We start from the raw sequence: 24,480 nt of genomic DNA, 5'->3' as shown, positions 1-24,480 counted from the left end.
AGTAACCTCAAGACAGAGAAGTTCCAGAAAGAACAATGTTAAATAGGGCAGACTTCTACTGACAAAACTTACAGCCAAATTTGCTGTGGAAGGCATTTTCTCTCATTAGAAAGTAAAAGTGCAAGACATTTGTTAAAATGAAAGATAATCTTTCCTACTTAATAAAAACCAAATATAATAGTTGCCATATCAACAGGGACAGCCGAAGAGTGAAATTACTACATGTTTAATATTTCTAATTATAATACAAGCATAACTTCTCTTTGATAAAATGCAAATCACAGTACATTTTCCACAGTTCATGCTGGATACAGACAATAATAATGGTCTGGAATAAAATAACTCTCACATTCAGTGCTAAAGAATAAAAGGAATTAATTCATTAGTAGAATTCATTAATTCTACTGAATAGTCTTCTGTATCTAAATCTGCACTTAGTCCTGACACCTTTATTTTCCTCCTTTAATATATGAGTGTGCTTTCACTGAACCACATCAAACTCCTGCATTTTTAAGTTGGACTTGTGCTACTAAATATAGAAGATTCAGGTTTGCCGCCTTACTGTCTTGGGCAAAAATGTACAAGAAAAGGCATATTTATGCACCTAATTTCACATCAGCTTTAATGCTAAGCAAAAAATAGCAAGAAGCAAAAACATGCAATAAGGGCACATGGAGAAAAAAATGTTTTTCTGTCTAAGGGTTGCAAGGTGATATTTCTGACTGGCAAACAGCTGACAGTGAAATACCTCACAGTGTTTTCATTAGGAATATGCAAATTGTTAATACAAAAATGTTCCAGACCATTACGCATTCTAAAGTCAACAATGATTTTATTAAATCATCCCAAAAACTGACAGGAAGGTTATGCAGCGCTGAAGGACAAATCTTATGTGCTTACAATGGTTGAGCAGTGTCATGAACAAACTATGCTGGAAATGGATTTCTCAGATAACAATAAAACTGCCTAAAAATACACAGTCTTAACTAATAAAATCATGCAGAAAATTCCTATGAATATTTACACTGCAATATTTTGGCTACAACTGGCTTTGAAACTTAATTACGACTTTACGAAAAATTCCTTACAGTCAGATTTAAGCACTCTGATTTTTTTCAAGGGTAGGAGAAGCAGCATGGTCTGCAAGGAAACTGAAAAACTGTTTCTCTGACTCATGACCTGTTCGATATTATTAGTATTTCATGTGTTCCCATTCCATTAAGATCATCATACTCCACTGAAAATCTGTTTTCTTCTGTAGTTACTAACTACTCTAGAAACAATAGAAGCTTTGCAATAAGTGTACATTGAAGAGAAGTAAGCAGTGCACACAGTATGCAAACTCTCCTCTCTCCTTGCTAGTGCTTGCACTAGAAGTAGTTTGTTCAATCAGTAGCTCCAACTGATCGTTTTGGGGCTTTTTCAGGCTTTTCTTTTATAAACTGCTAACTACTTATTTCTTCCCTGGTTAAAGGCTTGTATGATAAGATAATGGCCAACAGTCTGTGCCAAGTTAGCTATCTCAGAAGTGAAGTGAAAGCTGATCAACCTTCCATCGTTATATTTCTTCAGGACAGAGTTGTAGGCCAAAGAGGTGGCAGAAATACATGTGGCAGAAATACCAGTAGCACATTACTGCAGCTGAGTTAGACACTCAGCCATCTTTAGGATTGATGGATGAAAGTAGACACCTCAAGGGCAGCACATTGGAGCAAATTTGGATCACTATTTTAAGCTGAGCTGAAACTTTCCTGTAGCATCTATTTTTCCCTGTTGATTAGATGCCATAGCTAAGGTGGATAGCTAAGACTAAATTTAGTATCTGATTTTCATACACTTTCTTACAGAAAATACATACAATGATAAAGAGCATCCTGGAATATACTAAATTATTTGTCCTTTTGATAAAAACATGGCAAGCACATGCTCTGGAAATTACATCTCTGAAAAGGAAGCAATCAGAATTTGAAACACAAAAAAATCTTAACTTTGTTTTCCACTTGTCCTAAGCAATTTTCTACCTCTTATTTTACCTTCTATAGTTTTGGAGGGTTTTATATGTTTTTGTTTTCAGAAATTAATAAAAGAGTTACCATCTGCATATACCACTTTTACACATGAGGATATTTATATTCCCTGCTTTGCTCTATGCCAAACTCAGATTGTCAGGGATCTGACCACAAAAATCTCCCTAGATCTCTTTTCATGTGGAAACAGTTACACTGATGCATGAGATTGTATCTATAGCTAAGATTGTTTTTCTTTCTGTGTGCTATTATCAGTCTTCAATTTCTTCTGCAGTTTTTAAACATTCGTTCACCTACAAGTGTGAGCTTTCATTGTGTGGAAATACTTCACAAACAAAAATAAAAACTGGTTTTGAATTGTTTCTTCAAATTCAATACTATATAAACATTTATTTCATAGATGTTTCTCTCCGAGTGCCTGTCCCTTGGTTTGGTTTTTGTTTGTTTATTTGGTTTGATTCTTTGTTTTTGTTGTTTTTTGGTTAATTTTTGTTTGGTTTTGTTTGTTTGTTTATTAACCATCTGGCATAATGCTATTTTTATGCTTACCAAGCTCCATTACCATAATACAAAATATACTGATAAAAAGCTATACCATAAAATATAGAGCATAACATGAAGCTTTAAATTCACCAATTTTATAATACATACTTTTTTCATTAGTGTAGTGTATAGTGATAGAAATTACAACCTTGGGAATCGATATTGTTACTTGTTTATCAGAAAAATCAGGTACTTCTTGGATATAAATTACTGTTTCTGTCGTTTTTCCAAATTTGTTCAATAAATGTGGGTTCATCTGTTACTGATGCCATACACTTTTTCCTTAAATATGAAATTCAAATTTGAATTACAAAATAAGAAAGTTCTAGAAGATAATGGTAAATTTATTATCTCTGAGGAGAAAGATCGAAGTTATTTGTAGAATTTAGTTTTCCTCATGAAGAAACAAACAAAAGCTTTGCCTTACATTTCTGAAGTCAAGATGGCCATTCCTTTATTTACTGAGAGACACCTACTGAAATGCTTTCCTTGGGTATGACCATAAACTCTAAAAAACTGTGATGTGTGATAGACTGTTCAGCTGATTTACTAGCCAACAAAAGAATTCTACAAGAATACATCCACATCAGCAGGAAAAATGCCAGTTATTTTACCACAACTACTTGAAAATTAGGCATGAAACATTTATGTCATCGTGGAAAATATCTGTATTCAGATATTCATTCCCAGCAACTTGGAAATATGGCACTTTATTAAATAAACTACAGCTACTGCATAACTAGGTTTATTTACACAATTATGCATAATACCAATTTCATGTCATTTTTGTTTCTCAAAACAGGATTTCTGCTCTTAAATGCAGAATGAGAGCAGAGTTTTAATTTCTGCTCTAAGTCACACAGAGGAGAAGGTTGAATGTGGCTCTCTGCCTCTCAGAGAAACATCTCTCTGATGTTGAGGTGTCCCTTTCCTTTTTATTCCTCTCCCACAAAAATGATTCACACTTGTCTTTATGAGGGATTCACAAGCTCCCAATGCCTTGAATCAATCTGTTGTATTAAGTGCGTTCTCCCCTTGGTGAAGAGGATTAACGCAATGCAAATGTTGTCACCAAAGCTTACAGTGACTCCTTCCAGTCCTTGTCAATGCATTTTGGCCTTCTTACTTCATCCACAATCATATTTGTATACTTCATCCAAACATGTTCCCTCCCTTTTAAGATGCAAGGACAGAGAAAGCTTTTTCCAATTTCACTGGCAAATACCAGTATACCATCTGTAGAGAGTGCCTGATTTCAGCACAGGCCAGTCTCTCTTGTTATCTGAAAATACCACATCAACACAACAAAAAAAGAAAAAAGGACCCTGACAGCAAGTTGTTTAGTTCCAAGATGGATTTCTTTCATATAAGAAAAAAAAAAGGTGCTTTTATAGCACATAGGGCCAATATTTGTCACTGTTGAATGAGGTAGAGAACTGTAGACAGTTGAGGAAATTAATCTAGTTTCCTTCAGATTTAGAGTCTGCAGGACAGCAATTCACAAAACAGTAGCAGGCAGAATCTGGACAAAATCCATGCTCTTAATAAATTACTGGACTGGGTGGCTAAGGCTGATCATCATAATATCTTCCATGCAGATCAGAGATCTTTTTAAGCAAGACAGTTTAAAAACCTTTTAATACAGTATTATACACTCTACTTAAGTTTATTGGGATTTGTGCTTGTAACTAGCTACTGGACGATGCAGTACAGCATCTTTTCTCCTAGTCACGAAGGAGATCAAGATTTCTCAGGCTCATGAGAACGTGATTGCAGCCCTTTGGGCTTTGTTCTGAAAGAGAAGTCCTTACAGTACAAAGCCCTTATGATAGATTTGTTCTCAGATCTTCATCTTTAGATGGCAATGTAGAGCACAGAACTGTCATTCAGGCTTTTCCCACTGTCATCTTTGCTAGTAAATAATGTACTTGATTCAGTACCTTTGCAGCTTTATATGGCTGTCAATGCACTAAAAAATAATAGCTTAGTGCTCCTGCCAGAAGTACGAGACAGTTCTAGTGGGGGATCATCAAAGGAATCAAATGTGTTAGAGTTATATCTTATCCCTCCTTCTCAACTTGGGATCTTGATTTCTCAGCAAGCATTTCTTACAGATTTGCTTATCCCCTTGAAAAATTAGAAATAGTATTTCTCATAGACACACTGTGAGGCCATGTCCATGAGTTTCTAAACCCAGCAGGCTGATGATTTACTTTTCAATGACAAAAGGCTTGATCAGCTCTTCTTCACTTCAGGCCATTATTCAGTGAAGCACCTCTCACTCTGAGTCTCAAAAATCGTACTGGAATTGAAAGGTAGAAGCACTGCATGGAGAATGACCTGCCAGTTCAGCCCTTGACAGATTCACATTTCTACTGTAGTCAATGTACTTTGTTGAGGGTGTAGTCACAGCATTAAATTTGTCCTATTGAAATAAATAGCATAAGCGTGTAACTGATGATCACCTACAATGTTTTAAAAAGTGATTCAACATTCCTCTAAATAAATATTTCACAAAACCATCAGCATGGAGTGTTGGGAGGAAAATTACAAAGAGATTTTTTCGAGAAGCAGAAACAGAGTCTTGCATTTTAAAAACAATTACAACTGAATTGTAACATGATTACAATTAATTGGAATTAATACAATTAGATTTTTTTCTTTATTTACCATATTATTTGTTTCAGAAACATGCCAATTGAAAAATCTCATGTGTCTGTTGCCCGTAAAAAATTGCTACAGTAATTTTCAACCAAAGACTCACAAATTATACTAATGGTAGAAATTTGAGTAAATTGAAAAGCTACAAAATTATCATTTAGAACTAAGTGCTAATATAAAAATCTATAAAGAATGAAATAAACTGTTATATTTCTGTGTTTATATTTTGATTATATTTCCCATTTTATTTTACTTTATAGACATACTGTCTCAAAATGTTTCAAAGGATGATGTCCACTTTAATAATTTTTAAGAGAAATAGATTTGGATACCAGGGCTGTCCAAAGATGTATCAGTTCTTTTTTAAAATTCAAGAAGCCATTCTGTTTTACTGATGTTTCTCTAGACTAATTTATTACTTGGAACTGCTATTTAAAACAAATATCTGAAAAAAATGTGATACCATAGGAGTGATGTCAGTAGTCCTTCCAAAGTTCTACTGTGGGCCTAGGATGAATGTGTCATTGCAATCTGTTGTTTTTACGAAACAGTTGTTTAAAGCTCCTCTTTACTGACTTCTGTAGCTCTGGGTTTATAATACATTCATAGTTCTTTCTTTGCATGTCTGTGATCTGGTTTCCTCTTTTACTTTCTGTTTCTGCTCTGGTGTCCCTTCAGCATTTCCATTCTAAAAAAATCTGCTAAACATCTATGTTTAGTAGAGGGTAAAAGAATAGTTTACTTCAGATGTAAAGGGGAAAACCAAGCCTTTAGTGCTACCTTTGCCCAGTCCTTGTTATTGAAACCAGCTTGATGTTATCTACTTCTATCTCCTTACCTACTGATGTTTGAACATTTTTTGGATTAGGGGAAAATGACCCCAGCAGTAAAACCTTATCTCATTTGTCTATGTCTACACTGCTGAATAAAGTAGGCCTAGAGAGCAAGCTCAAACCCCGAACTCAACCATTCGTACTGCTTAATAATTTACATACTCTCTGGCATGGTTTTCACATGTATCCTGTAACTCTTCTGGAAAATGCTTGGCATTGCAAGAGCCAAGGGCCGTTCCTCCACCCAGAGCTCTCTCCACCCTGCAATCCCCTACTGACTTACTGCCACCTCCAGCACTATTCCAGCAAGTCTTCCACCTTGAATACACCCACAAATCCTGTCTGTGGCATCTCAGAACCTATAACAGATGCCCTCAGTAACAAGCTCTGAAAACAAAATTCTGGGCTTCAACATTCTTTCACTATTTCAAACATACAAACTCAAATATAAAGAATATTAAAAGTCATTACTGTATATGTGGATACAAGGATACTCTCCTAGGCATGTGCCCAAGGCTAAGAATATTATATGGCTGTGGCCAGTCTGTGTCAGTTGTCCTTAGAGCTGAAGAGTGTTCCCTGGCAGTTACACATAGGGAGGTGATGTCACAAAAGTAGGAGGTGTCACCAGTTGTTGCAGGGGTGAAGATGCAGGTCAGTGTTATTTCTGATACAGAAAGTCACTAAACTTGTCAAGGCTTAGCTATTTATGGGTCACACATTATTAGTATGAAGGCCTGGAGGGATAGTGAGTTTCTATGAAGGGTTTGACCAATCAGTTTTCCTTTCAATTTTTTTTTTTTTTTTTTTTTTATCTGAAGAGACTTCACTAAGCACTTTGAATTCAGGTGCTAAATTCTTTCCTTAGGCTAAACATATAAACAATCAAGAATGGCTAAACTGTGTTAAAGAGCATCTGATGCTACCAACTCTTTGAATGCAGCTTGCTACATAAATATGTTGTAGAAAATTATGTCTTTCCCTTCAACTCCAGCAAGCTTAAATCCACAGTTTTCATATCTCAAGCAAACTGCCTCCCAATAAAACTTTATCTTAGCTTGGGGCTGACAGTGGTATCCAAAGCACCCAGCTAGAAGTGTTAGTTTTGGATAGGCTTCATAGAGGGTGAATAATATTGTTGGCATTATTATTTTGTTTTAATCCTACACTAAATGTGCACAAATTATCTAGGATGAAACATATGTATATTGCCTTCTACCAGGATGCTCCAACCTCTAAGCAGTGTGACAAGTAAATGTACCCCAGTAATCACTTTTTTCCTAGGCAATGGTTTCTCTTGCCAGAGCATGAGGCTGTCCAACTAGCAGTTTCTAGATTGGATTTTTTGGGAAACAGTCTTTAGGCTTCTAAAACATAATGGAATTCAAATGTACAGAAGGCAGTGTTTCTCAAGACAAAATAATTCTGCAATCACGTACATTACTACAAAGCTTTAGACTGAAAAGACAGGCTCATTACATACGGACATCTCTAGATTCAGAATAGCAGAAGAGTATGTGTCTTCTGAAACATTTTTATCAGTTTCAGGTATGGAAAGCATAGACCCAAAAATTCAATCTATGTGCATCACAGAAAGTCAATTTTAAAGGTCTTGGCAAAAGACATTGCTCCATAAAAATAATATAAAGGCTACTATCTGAATTAGAATAGCTGTAGGGAGTAGGTAACTAAGTGTTGAAGGAATTAAGAATTATATTCTTGGTTTGCAAAGGAAGTCAAAGGGGAAAAATGGCAGGAAGAGAATCTGCCTAGCCTCTGCAAATGCAGCAAAAGATTATCAGTTTTGGAGAGAATAACTACTTGTCTTTTGGCAAAATTCTTACAGTGTGTTTCAAAAATAGTTCTCTGCATGACACATCCCAAGACTCTTGCTAAATCAATGGCTGCCTACTGTTGTGAATGGCCTCAATTAAGACCCAGGGTAAACTCCACAGATTGATGAAAATGCTTGTGTTAATACACTTATTAATGGACAGTTTTACCTAACTACCGAGTGCAGTGAAAGAAAACATTTCACTCATGAATTTACATCATTAGTTCTTTGAATTAATAAGTTTTATCTTTTCTTGAGTCAAGACATAGCTAATAGGGCAATAATTACAGAGAGCAACTTGAAGCTTGAATTAAAAAAGTAGACATATATTCAAAAAACTAATTTGGAGCTTAATTTTAAAACAATGTCAAAATAAGGTAAAGATAAATACGTGAGTAAGGAGAGCAAACAGAAACCTTGGATGTGGCAAGTACTGCATCTCATTTCAGTAGAAAGAGATCATAACACTTACCGGATAAGAGAAGCTCTAAAATGCATCCATTTGGAGTGAGGAGCTTTGGGAATATTGAGGAACTCTGGGAAGAAAAGTTTATTTTAATGTAGATGTCCAAATCTTAAAAATTATTGAAACAACATAGTCAGAAATAGCAGAAAATTGATATGTCCTTTGAAATACTCTTCCTGAGACTTAGAGAAAGAAACCTCTGATAGCACTGTGAATGCACATTTCCTCTCCAAGAAATTTTAGGTTCTCAGTAAGACAAGGTTCTCTCTGACTTCCCTAGACTGACTTCTCTTTAGGTTCTCTCTGACTTCCCTAGAAACCTCAAAACTGTGTAATCAAGAGTAACTTTAGTTTGACCAATATAATTTACATCATTCATGTCCCTTCTTTCAAAAACAAGTTTATATAGCACTAATATGGTAAAATGGCCTCATTTCCTTTTGCTAATTTGGACTTAATTTAGGCTCTAATCTCATCCATAAACTGAAACCATCAGATTATGAAAACTCATTTATTCTTAATTTTCTCTGTGTAAAGGTGGGACAGAGAGAAAGAAGACTTTTGTATTAAGGAGGTAATAACATGGCAGGAAATAGGATCTGATGTAATTCTGATTGATGTCTCTTTCTTCAGTCTACAGAATACTGAGATACATGACAAAGAAAACAAAATCTGTCCAAATAGAGTCAAGGAAGTCACTACACCCCATAAGTAGAGGAGTAGAGGGAGCTATTACTGTATTTGCAAATTGTCATTTTTCATACAGTCATGTTCCAAATTTGCAATGCATCATTATCTTCTTATTTTTCCCCCCAAATCTGCATTTAATCTTTTCAATCCTTGAAGTCAAATGTTTTTATTCTGCAAGTCCAACACTTGATGCATTTGATAAACTAGAAGCAGTTCTTCCCCCCTTTCCTGTAACTGCAGTAATTTAGTGACATGATGCAAAATGAAACATAATCCATATCAAACACCCTTATTGTGCTAAGTGTTCCCAATGGAATTTCTTATTTCTGCTCCATCTTCATCCATTGAAGAACTGCAGCTAAGGCTGATGTCAGATGAGGGGACATGAGCAGAGATGATGATGATAATTTGACAAAGCATAAATTCTTTCCCAAAATGCATTTTCAGTGCCTTCAGAATGATGTAAGCGCAAGCCAAATGTGCTCATTACCAGAATTTTCGAAATTTCATTACATACATGCAAATTTATCATTATGCCTGTTCTATCTATTGCTCCTGACATTCATAAAAAATACAGCAGTCTATTAGTCAATTCCAGCTTTCTGACAGATCCTAGGTTACCATCCTAGCTTCAGAGTACAAAGCAGAAATGAGAGATCATTTAGCTTTAACTCTTTTAAATCCAGTGGTTCTTGAAAGGTTTTCTGAACCCCATGTTATCAAGCTATTGCTCTCTCTGACTCAGTGCTGTCTCATAGAAAATGGAGTATCCCCAACATATGGATATACGATCCATAAATTTCCCAGCCTTCACATGCTCCACATCCCACCTGTTATGGTTCTTGCCCAAATTCAGGTTTGTTCTCTTTCTGACTGAGGCTAGGAATCTGAAACAGTTTATTTCAATGTTTAAATTATTAATTTCTCCTAGGGTTTTAGATATTCTGCCAATAAAGCAGTGAAGAGAGGAGATGAGGTTTCTCTTAAGTCTGGTAGAATTGTCCTCTTTTCAAAACCATTCACAACTTGGCATTGAAGATTACAGAATTTTAATTCCCATAAGCTGAACTGGAAACTAAACCTAAGGTGCACAGTGCAGATGGATACTATAACACCCAAACAGAAAGATTTGGCTTTCTCCAGCAGCTTTGTCTGGATCTGGTCCATCTTCTTTGCTTTTTCTTACCCGTGTTTCAAGAAAATTGTTTGTACAAGGTCACAATACAATTTAGTCTCAAACTAAGTGTTTATTTTCATCATTCTGCGAACTACAGTGAAAAATAAAACCCCAAACATAAAACGCTTGTTTTTCAGAACAAAAATTATTTCAATTGCTTAATTTAGAAGTTAAATGAAAAAATCAATTCTTTGCACACCCATAACATATAATCAGTCTCATTGGAATGAATGCACTGAAGTACACAAATGAATTGAAAACTATATTCCTCTGTTATTGCTGAGATATGTCACAAGTAATTTATAATCACTTATTGATCTTTCAATGTTATGATTTAGAAAAACCCTCATTTGCTAATCTGAACACTTCTGAGTTCATTCACAATAAAAATAATTACCATACCCCTATTAAAATTAAACACTCAGAAAACCACCAACATATTACCCAAATATTAGTCCAATATAGAAAGAGATTTTCTCTTCGGAACTTTTGGTTTCGGTTTTTTTGGTTTTTTTTGGAAGGTGAGCTATTTGTTTGGGTGGCTTCTTTTCAATGTTTTTAAGTCATACTATCTTCACCCCTTTATTTTCAGCGCAGTGACAGAAATGTATGACAAAAATACCAAATAAACACACTCTTATAATATAAAAAATTAACTGTATAGTTGTATATGCGTAACAAAATGAGAGTGTTGGTTTATAAACAGAAATCAGTCTCATTGTGTTCACTCAAAACATGCCTATAATTTTCCAACTTTCTCTCCTTCAAAGATCCTCACTGAGAAATAAATGGAAAATGAATTCGTTACATATACATCCAATTTGCTCTCCTTTGAGTGCCAGTGTCTTATTTTATTGGACAATTCTAAATTATCCATATCAGTACAAGAATACTGGTCACAAGGGTTTTTTAATGAATATTACTTCTTTCACGGCATTTTTGTAGCTCTGGTTAGCTAATTTTTTATGAAGTCTGTAAGAAACAGAGAATATAGCTGTCATATGGGAGAGAAAAATCCCACTGACCACCAGTATTTCCTATCAAAGCAGAAAATAGCTGAACATTGAATATTTCTTCTTGTGCTAAGTCTGAACACACTCACTGATGTTGCACACACCAAAAAAATATCTTCTCCATGAATATCCCAGCTCAGCTGCCAGCTGAGGGCAGGTCTGTGGTAGCTGCATTGCTACTCCTGGTCATGCAAAGCTTTATGGGGGTTCTCACCATCTGTAAGAAGATTCTTTATATTTTTATATTTTACACAAAATCCAAATACAGTAAAGTTGTGCTATTTTTTAGCTTCTACTGGATATTGCATCCACACTACAGGATCCTCTCAAAGCACATTTTTCAAATGGAGCACATTAGAAACTCTGGAGGACTTCAGCAACCTGCAGCTAAGTGAACTGACCAACAAAGTTTTGTCTTTGTGTTTAGGTGCATATACTGGTGGGCAGGCAGGACCAGGCTGAAATTTCTCTCATTGCATCTAAAATAAAATCAGGGAAGATATTGCAATCCTCATCTTTTCCAATTTTGTCACTGTTCTTTGTTGAAGACTGCAGGAGAAAGTCTATTACCCTGGAAATTCTGAAGTTAGCATGCATAACTTGGCTTTTTGGTTTTATTTTCTTCAGTTTAACAAGCAATGTGTTTATCTAGTGCAGAAGTATTACCCAAAATTTGAAATATAGGATAAGTTATTGTACTATAGAGTGGATATAATGAACTATTGAGTAGTCAAAAGTCAGCTAAAAGCAGTAGGATAAATCTGTTTCCACTTTTTTACATGGAAAAGGATGGCAATATGAAAATGAGGGAAAAGTCAGAAAAAAAGAAATTTCATTTACCTTTTGATTTTTAAACTGCTGCTATTTATACTTGTACTAACACAGTGTCTTGTCCTTATACTCAATAGAGACAATGGGTAGCTCCAGAACACAATTCCATTGACCCATTTTAGACCTTTTTGATAAAATCAGCTGTGTCCATCAGATATCTATTACTAATCACTGAGAATAAGCCAAGATGCTTAGCTCCAATGTAGCTAGTTCTTTGCAAGTTTCATTTGGTTTTATGAATCTCACGTAGAGTAACTGGAATTCAAAATGCCCCTGGAAAGGCTCCTCCCCATGAAGGAACTCTTTCATGTGGAATGTTTATGACCCTCCTGACCTTTCCTATGACCTCGCTGCACACACAGAACACTGTAAGCCCTTTGGAAGGGGCTGCTATATTTCACAGTGTCTGTCATCATAACTCATCACTGTTTGAAAGATAAAGGATAGGAACAGTAGCTTGCAATCAGAGATGACAGGTCCTCTTAGCCATTCCTTTGCCCTCAGCCAAGAGTAGGTATATTTTCCATCAGATTTGTCAAATTGTACTTTTCCATGAAAGTAGCTAAATGATATTATAAATTATTACAGGAAAAAAATCCGACCATAACAGGAAATCTAACTCTGTGATGTTCAGCTATCCTAGATTTGTGAATAGGTGGGTTCTTGAGAATAAAAATCCTGACAAAGCTGTATTCAAATGCTTTGGCCATTCTAAATGCAGTAGTGGCAAAATGTTCCTACATTCCATTTTATGGCCATGACGATTTTATATAAAACCTACATTCATTATTCCAGTGATTTGTATTGGACAAAAATATCTGTAGATCTAGATGGTTAATGTGCAGGCTGATGGGAGCTACAGGGTAATAGTCTGCCCTTAATTCAGTGACTTCTTTCAAAGATCCAGCCCTCTGTGCAGCCTATTAATCCACTAATGAGTCAAACCATTTCTAAAGTATACAGGCATCAATTCCAGCATTGCAAGAATTTCTTTCCATCTCACTGGTTTTCTTCAATGTCAAAGCACTATCCACAACATCAAGCTAGTCCATTTTTAGAAGTGCTTTCAGAAAGGATGTCCTGATAAGGAATGATTTTTTATTTAACAGGAAAAACAACAACACAGTATACAGCACAGATGAACTAAAATTTAATTGAAAAAAATACATTGACATTAAAAAAATGCTCAAACAGTTTGTTTCATATCTGAAATCACACCACAGTTCTATGGGATATTTTTGTATTGGAAAATTCAAAAGGTTTAGAGGAGTGGTTCTGACATCATTTTTTTCCATAGCTAATCCTGAGTACTACCTACACAAAGAAACAGGGAGGGTTACAGACAGCTATGGCTTCCCTGCATAGATATTTTTGAATTGTATTTCTTTCCCTCCTTTTTGAGCTATTTAATTGCCTGTTTTTGAATTGCCATGCCTTTGTGTCAGAGTCTGCAACTATCCTGTAAAGTAATAATATCCTTTATAAATAGAGTGGGAAATTTTTTTTCAGCCAGCAGAGATAAGACAGCTTACACATTACATCTGAAAAATTTACTATTCAGAGAGAAATGGGGCTTTCATAGGTTTGTTTCTTGAAAGAGCAATTAAAGTACACAAGACACAGCAGAGTATCCTAACTACCCAACACGAAGAGTGGGTTAGTTAGGATACTAAAAACAGCATAGTTAGGATAATAGATTCTAATTCCTAGTCGAAGAAGGAAAACCAGGATTACCTTTGCATAAACTGTAACGTGCCTGTGAAGTCATGGCCTCAATTTAATGGCCTCACATTTGAGAAAATACAATTACTGGTTATATGATGCATTTGAGGGCAAAAATTGTTTATGATGTGCTCAGTAAAAACAAATTTTTAGAACTAAAAACATCTTAAAAGCTAATATTTTTAAAATACTTTGGTTGTCATAATTTATATTTGAAGAGTTGCAGAAGGAACTTCAAGGACTTTGTTTCCAAATAGCTGTTCTAGTTCTTTTCTGGGCATGTAAGGCTCTTGTATAGCTTGTTCATTCTATATTAGAGCAGCTAATATCTGAGATTTAAGTCCTCCTCCTTTTGGCCTTGTCTTCATCTAGTCAGGCGTGCTGGCTGGCTGCCACTGCTCTGCAGCTGTCTAGGCTCTGTTGCTGGGGCAGTAGCCACACTGTGTAACCTTAGTTTGACCATAACTTCGACTGTGTCCTTTGCTGTTGCTTTCTGATCTTATTTTATGGTTGGATTCCACCCTGTTCCGTGCTATATTAGCTGAAAATCTTCAGATTAACCCAATGCTCTAAAAACCCCTGTGGTGTCAGTGCCACGAGAAGCAAAAATCTCTAGGAGATAAGGAATGAATGACCTTCCACAGTAGACAGTACCACTACAAAGGAAATGAAAAAACTATGTTTAAAGCGAAGTATTTTATTCACATGGAACTGTAAAGTAAGTAAGACATGAGGACATAAAATTCAGAATAACCTTCTGCATCAATAAATGCAGTGTCAGATTATTTCAGGTTACCAACTCAAATAATCCTGTTAATATCTTAAATGCATTGAATAAGCCTGAAAGATCCAAGAGGTACATGGATACACATTTTCAGAAAAAAGGCACATGAAGATATCCAAGACTGCTTTACCTGGCCAGTATCTTCAAGCACTGTTGTATGATATGCATGAGTCAAAGCAAACGATAAGTGAAGATCCAAGAATTTTACGGAATCCTGTTTTGTCTTTGGGAGAAACTCAAGAAAGTTTTTTTCACTACTTTTGTCAGGAATTTAGTGATTAAAATATATTTTAAATGTATTTGTCCAGTTTTAGGGAATTTTATTCTGTAGAGAACTGCTAGACAGAAACTCACAGTACATTTCACGATGCCATAATTTTTGTCTGTATTCAGATGGAGCTTAGAGAACAACCCAATTCCCTCTGAACCATGTGCAAAGCAGCTCACCAGCAGACAAGGCATCAAGAAGGGTCTGAATATTGCATTGACTTTTGTTGTCTAGAACAAGAGTTTACACATACAGTTTACATTTGGGTCCTTCCATATAAATAGATGCCTAAGATGTCTTGATCTGCCCCTAAATCTCACCCTAGACAACAATAAATTGTTGCAGAATTCAAGCTACTTGACAAGAAGTAGATATCTGACTACCAATTCAGACTTGCGCACATCCAAAGACATTGTTGACAATGAATCAATGACCGACAATAAAATGTAAATGGGAAAAAAGAAATTATTAACACTGATTTCATGGAATTAAAAAAAACAAAAAACAACACTGTGATCTTGGGGCACCAGCAGAAGTTACATCAGGCCTTATTGTTAAAGAACAAGAAAGTCACTAAAAAGTACGAGGACATATGTGAACACCTGCAAACACATTGCCATGCACATATTTGTTGGGTTTGGATTATTGATCTGAAACCTTCCCCAAAAAGAAAGTTGACTTCTGCTTCCTCATACTGCATTCTAGAACCAAACACATAAATACTGTGTGTTTTCTTCTTCAAAAGTCTTCTGGTGTTCATTTGTGTGTTAGGAGAAGAACTTGTTTGATATGTGTCCCCCAAAACGTAGACACACATTTTTGACCTATTTAGTAAAGAAAGTAAATACATTATATACTGTCGATTTTTACAGTTTTGAAGCATGCCAAGCACTAGTATTCCAACCATACTTCCATTTCTAAGGCTTTACACACTGTAAAAATAAGATTATGCCAGAAGTGAGTTGCAAAGTAAACTAGCATTTTAATAAGAATACATAATAATATGATGTGAAAGCTCTTCATGTATGATTTTGATCATATACTCCAGTGCTTTCATCACAATGAATAACAAGTGAAGCACTGAAGATTATTTCAATGTACTCATGGTGTTCAAGAAGTTTATTATGTTCTGTGAAACTGTTCAGGAGTTGGACTGCCATGTTACCTTGAGTGCAGAATATGATCCCATCAGTGTGCTTAAGTCCCATTGCTGATGCTTAACATTTTTGCAAACCCATCTACTCTCAAGGGCCTTATTCCCAGCTCTTAAAAAAGGACGGGTTTAAGTCCCTCCATGATGAAATTCAGAGCCCTTAAGGGAGAAGCCTTTTCCTTTCTCCTGATGGTAAAGCATATAGCTTTGGGAATGCTCAGACATGATGCCTGAACAGTTAATCTAAGACATGTGCCCATATAGTCCCCTGGGACTGAGAGAACTAGTTAATATTTGAGCACAACCAGATAATGAAGGATGTCCCCCTTCAGGCACAATTAGCAAACTTGACCATAACGAGTTTCTAAGACTTTCCTCTGTTCAGACCTCCTACAGTAATACCTAAATTTCAGAAAGTTATATAGCGTGAGCCTGAGCTGAACTATTTATTCTTCTATTTTCTGGTTGAATCTGGATCACAGCACAGAAAAAGACTGAAATACCCAAAGGATACACAAGAAAGAAAAAAAAGTTAAATAGATCTGTTTCTATTCTAATTATAAGGCTGTTTGCCTCTGAGTGATGCTTTTCTACTTCTGGCTCTGCATATTATTCTAAGTATTATTTACACTGTTTACAGTGCAATGTTGTCAACATCCTTTTAGTCTATAATTATTGATATATTGGATTCTTATATAATAAATATTTAGGCAGATTCTGGAATTTTTTCTAAAAAACAATTGTTTTTTGCCTAATACATTTCATCTTCATTTAGAAGAAAATAAAAATACATAAGTCAGAAAGAAAATTCTCCTGCTACCTAAGAAGTTTTGTAATCTAATGAAGTTAGGCATATCTCACAACACAATGGTAATTTACAATTGTACAGTTTAATCTGAACTGAGACACTGATATAAAAAATTACTCTAGACTGACCAAAGTCTATCACTAGGATTATAATGGAAAGATCAATCAGGCCTCAAAACAGCAAATGTTAATTTTACACTTTTGATGCATTTGTAAGCTTTAAAAAATTGTCTTTTTTCTTCTTTGTTTTAACAGTCATAGAATGAGATATGACAGAGAAACATTCTCAAAAGTCAATACATAGAAGCAGGATTTACATATGTGCACAACTAATTCATGTCCAGTATGACAGTAAAACAAATATTAGAACAATACATTCAAAAAACAAACCAGCAGTCACTTTTAAAGACTTAGAGACTGTTCAAATTAATCACACTATTTCTGCAACCAGCAGCATGGACACATGCAAATTTTTTTGTTAATGGATTTTGTGAATTTAATATGTTACTTTCCTGGCTACTGTGCTGTAGCAACTAACATGGTAACTGCTACTGTAATTGTAGCAACTAATACTGTAAAAATATTTTTGATGCATGTGTTTTGCTCTATGTTTTCTCCAGTGTAAATGGACAGAATTTTTCAGACACAATTCTTGGAGACAGATTTTTAACAGCATCTTTCAAAATAAATTGAGCAGCAAAAGTTTTGTTGTTGCTGTTGTTTTGTTTTGTTTTGTTGGCTTTTTTGGGATTTTTTGCTTGTTTATGTTGTTCAGCTCCACAAGAATTAATATTTCCTGTGATCCACCTAAGTGGTTTAACAAAATATTTGTCAGTGGACCAATTCAAGCACTTTTCTGGTGAAAAGATGCCACTTTCTGTTTTGAAAAAGGCCAAAAACTTATTTCCTGTGCTCACTCACACAAAAATATCTCATACTCTCTCCCTATAACCAATATAGCCCTACAAGAGATCAGAACCTAGTAAGAAGAGTTACCAAATGGTATCAGTTTCGTTGCATGTTCATGCAAAATTTCACACCTTCTGTAGTCAGTAATTTGAGAATCATAAGAGTGACTTGAACAGAAAGATGTTTTTTAGGACTCTTAAAAAGCAGCTACCAAGATCAACACCTTTTACTCATAGACTTCCTTCCTTTCCTTCCTCTCTCTGTGCTCATGGTAAAGAAAACAGAAGTAGTTCCATTATCTTAATATAAGTATAAATTACCCAAAAAAGGAAATCACTTGCCCCACAGACAACCATGGTCAGTGTGGCAGGTATACTATTGGTTGCATGGCAGTACAAACAAAGTAGCATGGAGGGTAAAAAGGGTGTGTAACTAGCTTTCTGTTTTGGCAACTGTAATTTAACAAAGGGCCATATTGCTCCTGGGATTTTTTGGTCACCCATCTTTCAGCAGTAAAATCCTTCTTTACTCTTGTATAACTGAATATGCCAAACTGCCTTAGCAACAACAACTTGAATATGACTTCAGAATATTCAGAATATTAGTTTATAATATTCATGTTATATATGAATATTACAGGCATGAACTGCCACAGTATTTTTAGTGATATTAGACAAAGCACTGATCTGGGAGTTGAGTTCAGCAGCCACCTACCTGAGTTGTTACCTCCCTTCTAGAAGAGAGGCTTATTATCTCTTCCAGCTTTCCAGAGTGCGTCTCAATTATCTATTTATCTTGTACAGTTCTACTAACTAACAGCTTCAGCTGATAACTGCCATCTGCCTCAAATTCTCTGTGATGCCTGATAGAGATCTTTCACAGTCGAGTCTGTTCCTGTAGTTACAATGTGATGTTCTGTGTGACCGTGAGCTGCAAAAGAAAACAATTTGATTTGGCCTAGAATAGACACAGTTGATGGTTACAGGGAAAACTAACCTCAATGGAAAGACATGCTTTGGCTATATAGTATCACAGAATTCTACATTCTAATTATATTTATATGAGTTTTATCACAAAACTTGAAGTACAGGACTAACAGAACTAGGATTAAATTCTATGCTAGTGACAGAGCTATCTGTGGGTATGAATGAAGGTAGAGTGAGCCACAGGATGACAATTATTGGCTGTTGATGTAAAGTTTACAGAAGGTAGTCTAGATATTTTGCCAATATAATACTCATGTTATTATCCTGTGCAACACTTGGAGATGAGAAGAATATGCACACCACCCTGCTTATGGACATGAGAGAAGTTCAAGTTGTGTATTTATGGAACCGAAATCAATGCAGAAAAAAATAGAACATAATCAGAATGTAATCCGACGTAGGCCAGAATGACATATGATTGTAAACGTGCACCTTCAGATTCAGACTCTGTAACAAGAAGACACAACCCCTGTAATGTAGCAGAGAAGTTCTAACCTTAGAAGAGGACCTGTAAAGTTCTGGATTCAGCTAAAGCTGTGTGACAAGTGGTATGTGGGGAGTGGAGAGACTTACAGAAAGTACCGCCAGGTATTCAACATTTGCAGCATTTTCTTTTTCTCTAATGAAAAAATAATACTTACAAATCTTTTATGTTAATATCTCTAAAAAACTCAAGCTGTTATAAGCAAAACAGGATACCATTTAACATGCAACTTCACAAAAATCTATCAACTGGACACAAAACTAACCACCAGAGAGTGGTTCTTTTCATACACATATATAGATAAGTTGATTTAATTTCTTTTTAACAAATAATTCACTGAAAAATGCAGAATACCACACTCCCATACACATGCACACAGAGCTGTGAACCTTTAGTAGTTTCTTAAAATTCACTCAGAAATTATTAATTTCTACCACTCAAATATTTTTAATTTGAATAATGGGCTTCCTACAGCAAAGGTACACTAAGACTGGAAAGATGCAGAATGACAACAGGGTTTTTTTTTCAATTTGCAATTGAGAACCGAATTACTTCAGCCCCTTCACTCTACAGACACTCACAGAGGAGTGTATTCACTTAAAAACACAATATAACTGCAATCAAAGGCCAAGTAGAAAATTGGTTCATACATCAACTTCTAGTCTGAGGGCTCATGGCAATTTTTGTGACTTTAAGCAAGTTGCAGACACTTAACACCCTGTATCTGAACTTGTGCCGACTGTAGGCCAGAATCCCACACTGTCATACCTGCAGCTGGTTTATGTTCTGACTCTGCCTTGGACTAGAAAACACCAAATGCAATGAAGCACACAGCAACAACAAGTCAATTAAGATCACCTTTCCTGCGGAGAGTGTTCTGAAAAGAGGTACTGAAAGAAGCTGCATAAAGCACATATATATATATCTATATATATACACAGAAGATGTATATGCCTGTAATAGTTAATATATGATAATATAATCTTCAATTTCTATAAGATTTTAATACAAGCAGTGTAATATAAATAAAAATTTATTTACTAGCACAGAATACATCAACTTGTACTTTATGTAGCACTGTTACATACAGCACGCAGTATGTACTATATAGGGCAGCAAATACTGTGTGCGATATACCTAACCACACATAAGTGTAAAATTATAAATTTTACACTATGTAGAATTTATTGTGTATAATACAGTATACATTAACACATTAAAATATATATTTATATCCATATAAATATATATTTATTTTAATTAGGGCATATCAATGGAGGAAATAGAACTATGCAATAAAAAACAGGTATAATTTCTACCTTCATGTGTTTATTTTTCATCTCTCTTTGAAAATTACTTTTCTAAAATTCTATAAAACAGCATGTAAACTTCACTATTTCACTGTGAAGGGCAATGTAAACATGTTTTGCATTTTACAAGAACTGTCTGAGGTCCTATACAGCCTACAATTTTCTTCAAGGCAAAAAAAGTGTTTGAATATGGAAGGCAGCTTTAGACTGCTGTAACGTCAAGTATACAACTTTGATTTCAGCACTGGCAGCTTATTTTTTACAAAAGATTTTACATCCAATTTCATCCTACTTTCAACATTTTTAACCCTGTAATTGCGGGCTTGACTGGAAGAGTTTCACCGTGGGTGTCGCGCCAGTACCTGAGCTTTCATGCCCACGAGTCATGGCTTAGTGTCTTTCTCACCTCCAACAGGCTTAGTGGGCTCCTCGTGGATCCTTGGTCTTCCAATGCCTGAAGTGCAACCTGCTGCCAGGACAGGCACTGTGACTGTGAGGGTGCTGGGCACAGGCTCCTTTGACATACTTGCACAAGAGATGACTGATATTGCTACCTAAATTAATGCAGCTGGGACTTCCACTAGCTGGCCTGGCAGGCACCATGTTTGCTCCTGAAAGTGCCCCTGGGCACAGATATATAACTCAAGTACTATTTAGCCTATGCAATGTCACAAAAATGACTCCACGCTGCTCAGTTTGTTTCAGGAAGAACAGTTTGCTGTCTCTACCAGTGAACTACTTACTGTTCTTTACAAAATCTGCCCAGAGACTGTAGAGACCTGGTTGCTTTACAAACATGTGACAAAGTATTCCCTCCTGAATCTGGAAGACTTGCCCTGGAAATGGATGATACATAAATAATAACAATAACATCCTAAAGAATGAAAGAATGCTAAAATGTTACATTACTGATATTTCCAGGTCTGTGTCTTCCGACAGTTTAAAACACAGAAAAGTTCCTAACACTTCTCACATAAAAGCAAATCAATTCATAAGAAAAGGAGAAAAGAAGTCTGATTTCTACTTCTATTTCTAATTACTATTAAATTCTAATAATTCTGTGCTTCAGACAGCAGTCCTCTGTGGATGGATTCTTTGCATTCATGCTGCTGGTTTTTTGAGGGGTCATATGCTCCTTTCCAAATTACTTTTTGAAACTTTTCTAAAGTGGTTGACTCTAGCTAAGGGATTCAAATGTTATTAATGGAAAATAAAAGACAAAAATAAACTGCACAAGTTCAAGTCTTTCCTTCCTTTATTATCAGCTCAGGAAACTAGAATACTCCCAACTACAGCCCAAGTTCTCCTCTACATAAAAACAGTCTCAGCTCCTGACATGCCTGTAATGATCCTGTTCATAAAGCTCTAACAAAGTGCTTGCAATCAGTCTTTTTTTTTTTTTTAAAAAAAAAAGATTAACATTTCCTTTTGCACATTTCACAACTCAATGTCAACAACTATAATTACTCTGGTTTCCTCACAGTACTTAAGTATTGCACACAACGTGCAAACTTTAGATGAGAATAGGTATTATGGTAAAGACTCTAATTATGCAATTATATGATTATGTTTATCTCTTTCTTAACAGGATTTTAGCCTCAATGACAGGATTTCTGGATAATTTAGCGGTCACTTTCGTAAATATGTTCATCATACGTACAACACACTTCTCAAAACTTTTTTTTTTTTTTTCCTTAAGGAGACAAAAAGACGGCAAATGCTGAGGTGACCAATATTTTCATCAGTAACTCGATGCTGACTGGCCAAATTTCAGTTCCCGTTTCAGAAGATGAAGGCCCTGCGTTGAGCACAAAACGAATTCGGTTAATTTTCTTTTCATTTTTCCCCTAACACGAGGAAACCGATACACTGTTTTTAAGACTTTCGGCGAACCAGAGAGCGCAAACTCCCTCTAATGTGAAATACTTGGCGCCCTCAGCGCTGGAGAGGAGGAGATCGGGGTGGGACGGGGCATGGACAGCGCTGCCAGAAGCGAGGTGCCCTCCCGTTCCCCGGCGCTAATCCCGCCCGAGGGGGCTCCGGGGCGGCGGGGCGGGGAAGCGGCGGGCGGGGAGCGCTCACGCCTGGCCCCAGGGGAGCGGGCCGGGCGCTGTCCCAGCCCCGCGCATCCCGCGCTGTCCCCCCTCCGCGCTGGCTCCATCCCCTTCTCCCGGGCCGGGCGCCGCGCCCCCGCCAGCCCCGCGGAGCCGGGTTGGGCAGCCCGGGAGGCGTCTCCTCCGCAGCCCCCGCCCCCCCGCGCCGGTGCCGAACGCCTCGGCCGCTCCCCGGCAGCACCCCCGGGACAGCAGCACCCGGGCCTCCCTTCCTGCCGCCCGGCCCCGGCTCTCCCGCCGCTACTCCGCCGCAGAGGACACCTCATGGAAAATAAATAAATTAATTCCCCCACTCACCCCCGCGGCCGGGAGAGGAGCCGGCGGCGGCCGCGGGATTAGATCCAGTCCGAGCTAGAGACCAGGTAATGTAACCTACCCGCCAGGAGGGAGGAGGAGGACGAGCAGCGAGGCCGCTGAGGTTGTCCCCAGCGGGGAGGGCTCCGGGGCACGGAGAAGTGGCTGCCGCAGCCGGGGCGGGCTGCGAGCGAGCGCTGCCCCCGCGCAGAGCGCGCCTCACTGTCAGTCACACACACACACGAGCCGCGCCCACGCAGGGATGGACGGATGGATGGATGGATGGATGGATGGATGGATGGATGGATGGATGGATGGATGGATGGACAGACGCAGCTGTCGTTCCCAGTAGCAAGGCAGCCAGCACAAGGAGACGCCGCACGGCCCGCCGTGCCCCGCTGCCACGCGGGCGGGCGGCTCTGACAGCGGGGCAGGAGGGAGGCGGGCGGCGGGGCCGGGCTGAGGCTGCAGCTCTGGGGGGAGCGAGGCGCGATCCCGCCCCCGCGCCGCTGCGCGCATCCCCGCGGGGGGCGAGCCTGCCTGCGCGCCCCGGGCAGCGCGCACCGCCAGCGGAGCCGCGGCCCCCGCCCGGAGCTCCGCCGGCAAACGGGGCGGAGAGCAGCGCAGCGCGGACCGTGCCGCCGCGCCCGCCCTCAGACACGGCCTGCCAGGAGCTCTGTGCTCGAGGTCACCTTGGAGAAGGTGATCTGGATGGAGCCGCAATTGCTCCGTGCCTGCTGCAGCTCCGTGCTCTGGGCTGCTCCGAGCCCCACAGCTCTTGCGTTATTATCTCGAAACGCTGCTGGCTCTAGTTAATGGCTGTATACAGAGGTCCTGGTCTAAGTAGTACCAGAGCCACGAAAATAGTCCTCCATCATTCTCTTCACTTGACCTCTGCTAGCACCCAGTCCTTGAAGGGAATGGTCTGAAGACTCTCCCTGGCAAGGAGCAATTGTTCGGGGTTCATCGTTGTTTATGTAGCCCCTAAAAGGCAGTAAGTCTTAGGAGAGATTAAGAAGTTGCCCTGTTCATGTTTCAGAGACCGAAGTGACCCCTGTTACTCTTGGGAAAGCCCATTACTTTTCAGTCCTGCAGGGTCACTGAACTGACACAAGTTCTCCTCTGCTGTTCCAGTGAGGTCGATAGGAAAACAAAACAAAGCAGAAAAACATTTGCAGGTACCTGGATTTTCCAGTGCCAGCCTGAACTTTTGGTAAAGGAGTTTAACTGAAATAGTTGTTGAAAGCTCTTTCAGGAAAAAGAGAGAAATTAAAGAAAGCTGGTACCTCATGAAGGTGCCCATTCTTGTTTTGTTAGTGTCCATAATAATCGCTCATGTTTCCATAGTGGCTCCCATCTGTGGCTCTCAAGTTACTGATCAAGTAGTAATGAAAAGGTGTTTGCAGCTTCCATTGCAGGAATGGGGCCATAAACTTAATCACACACCAGTTGAGCCAACAACTCGGGAGCCTTAGCTCTGTCTACATGAATCATGACAGGAAAGTTATTTATTGACAGAGGGATGTGCACATATTTAAAGGAGGAAACTGACAAATAATTCAGTAAAAGTGATA

At 37.8% G+C, this 24,480-nt stretch overlaps 2 protein-coding genes and 1 long non-coding RNA gene across 3 annotated transcripts in view; 1 reads left to right on the top strand and 2 right to left on the bottom strand.

Moving 5' to 3' along the window:
* The window catches only part of LRIG3 (leucine rich repeats and immunoglobulin like domains 3), a 282,893-nt gene extending 263,452 nt beyond the window's left edge, over nt 1-19,441 (bottom strand). The window contains exon 1 of the mRNA XM_033059168.1: nt 18,433-19,441. The gene's annotated coding sequence lies outside the window, so the exon portion shown is untranslated. The remainder of the gene's footprint in view (nt 1-18,432) is intronic.
* A 2,294-nt stretch (nt 19,442-21,735) lies between these two features.
* On the bottom strand, nt 21,736-23,342 carry LOC116996006. Its single transcript, XR_004417850.2, has 2 exons — nt 22,910-23,342; nt 21,736-22,296 (listed from the first exon to the last, which is right to left on the bottom strand). It is a non-coding gene; the product is annotated as an uncharacterized LOC116996006 (long non-coding RNA).
* The window catches only part of SLC16A7 (solute carrier family 16 member 7), an 83,116-nt gene continuing 81,395 nt past the window's right edge, over nt 22,760-24,480 (top strand). The window contains exon 1 of the mRNA XM_033059169.2: nt 22,760-22,974. The gene's annotated coding sequence lies outside the window, so the exon portion shown is untranslated. The remainder of the gene's footprint in view (nt 22,975-24,480) is intronic.

The sequence above is a fragment of the Catharus ustulatus genome, chromosome 4 (assembly GCF_009819885.2).
Source record: "Catharus ustulatus isolate bCatUst1 chromosome 4, bCatUst1.pri.v2, whole genome shotgun sequence".
NCBI classification, from domain to species: Eukaryota; Metazoa; Chordata; class Aves; order Passeriformes; family Turdidae; genus Catharus; species Catharus ustulatus.
The sequence above is the reverse complement of the archived record's forward strand: the minus strand, read 5'-3'. Positions and strand labels throughout refer to the sequence as shown.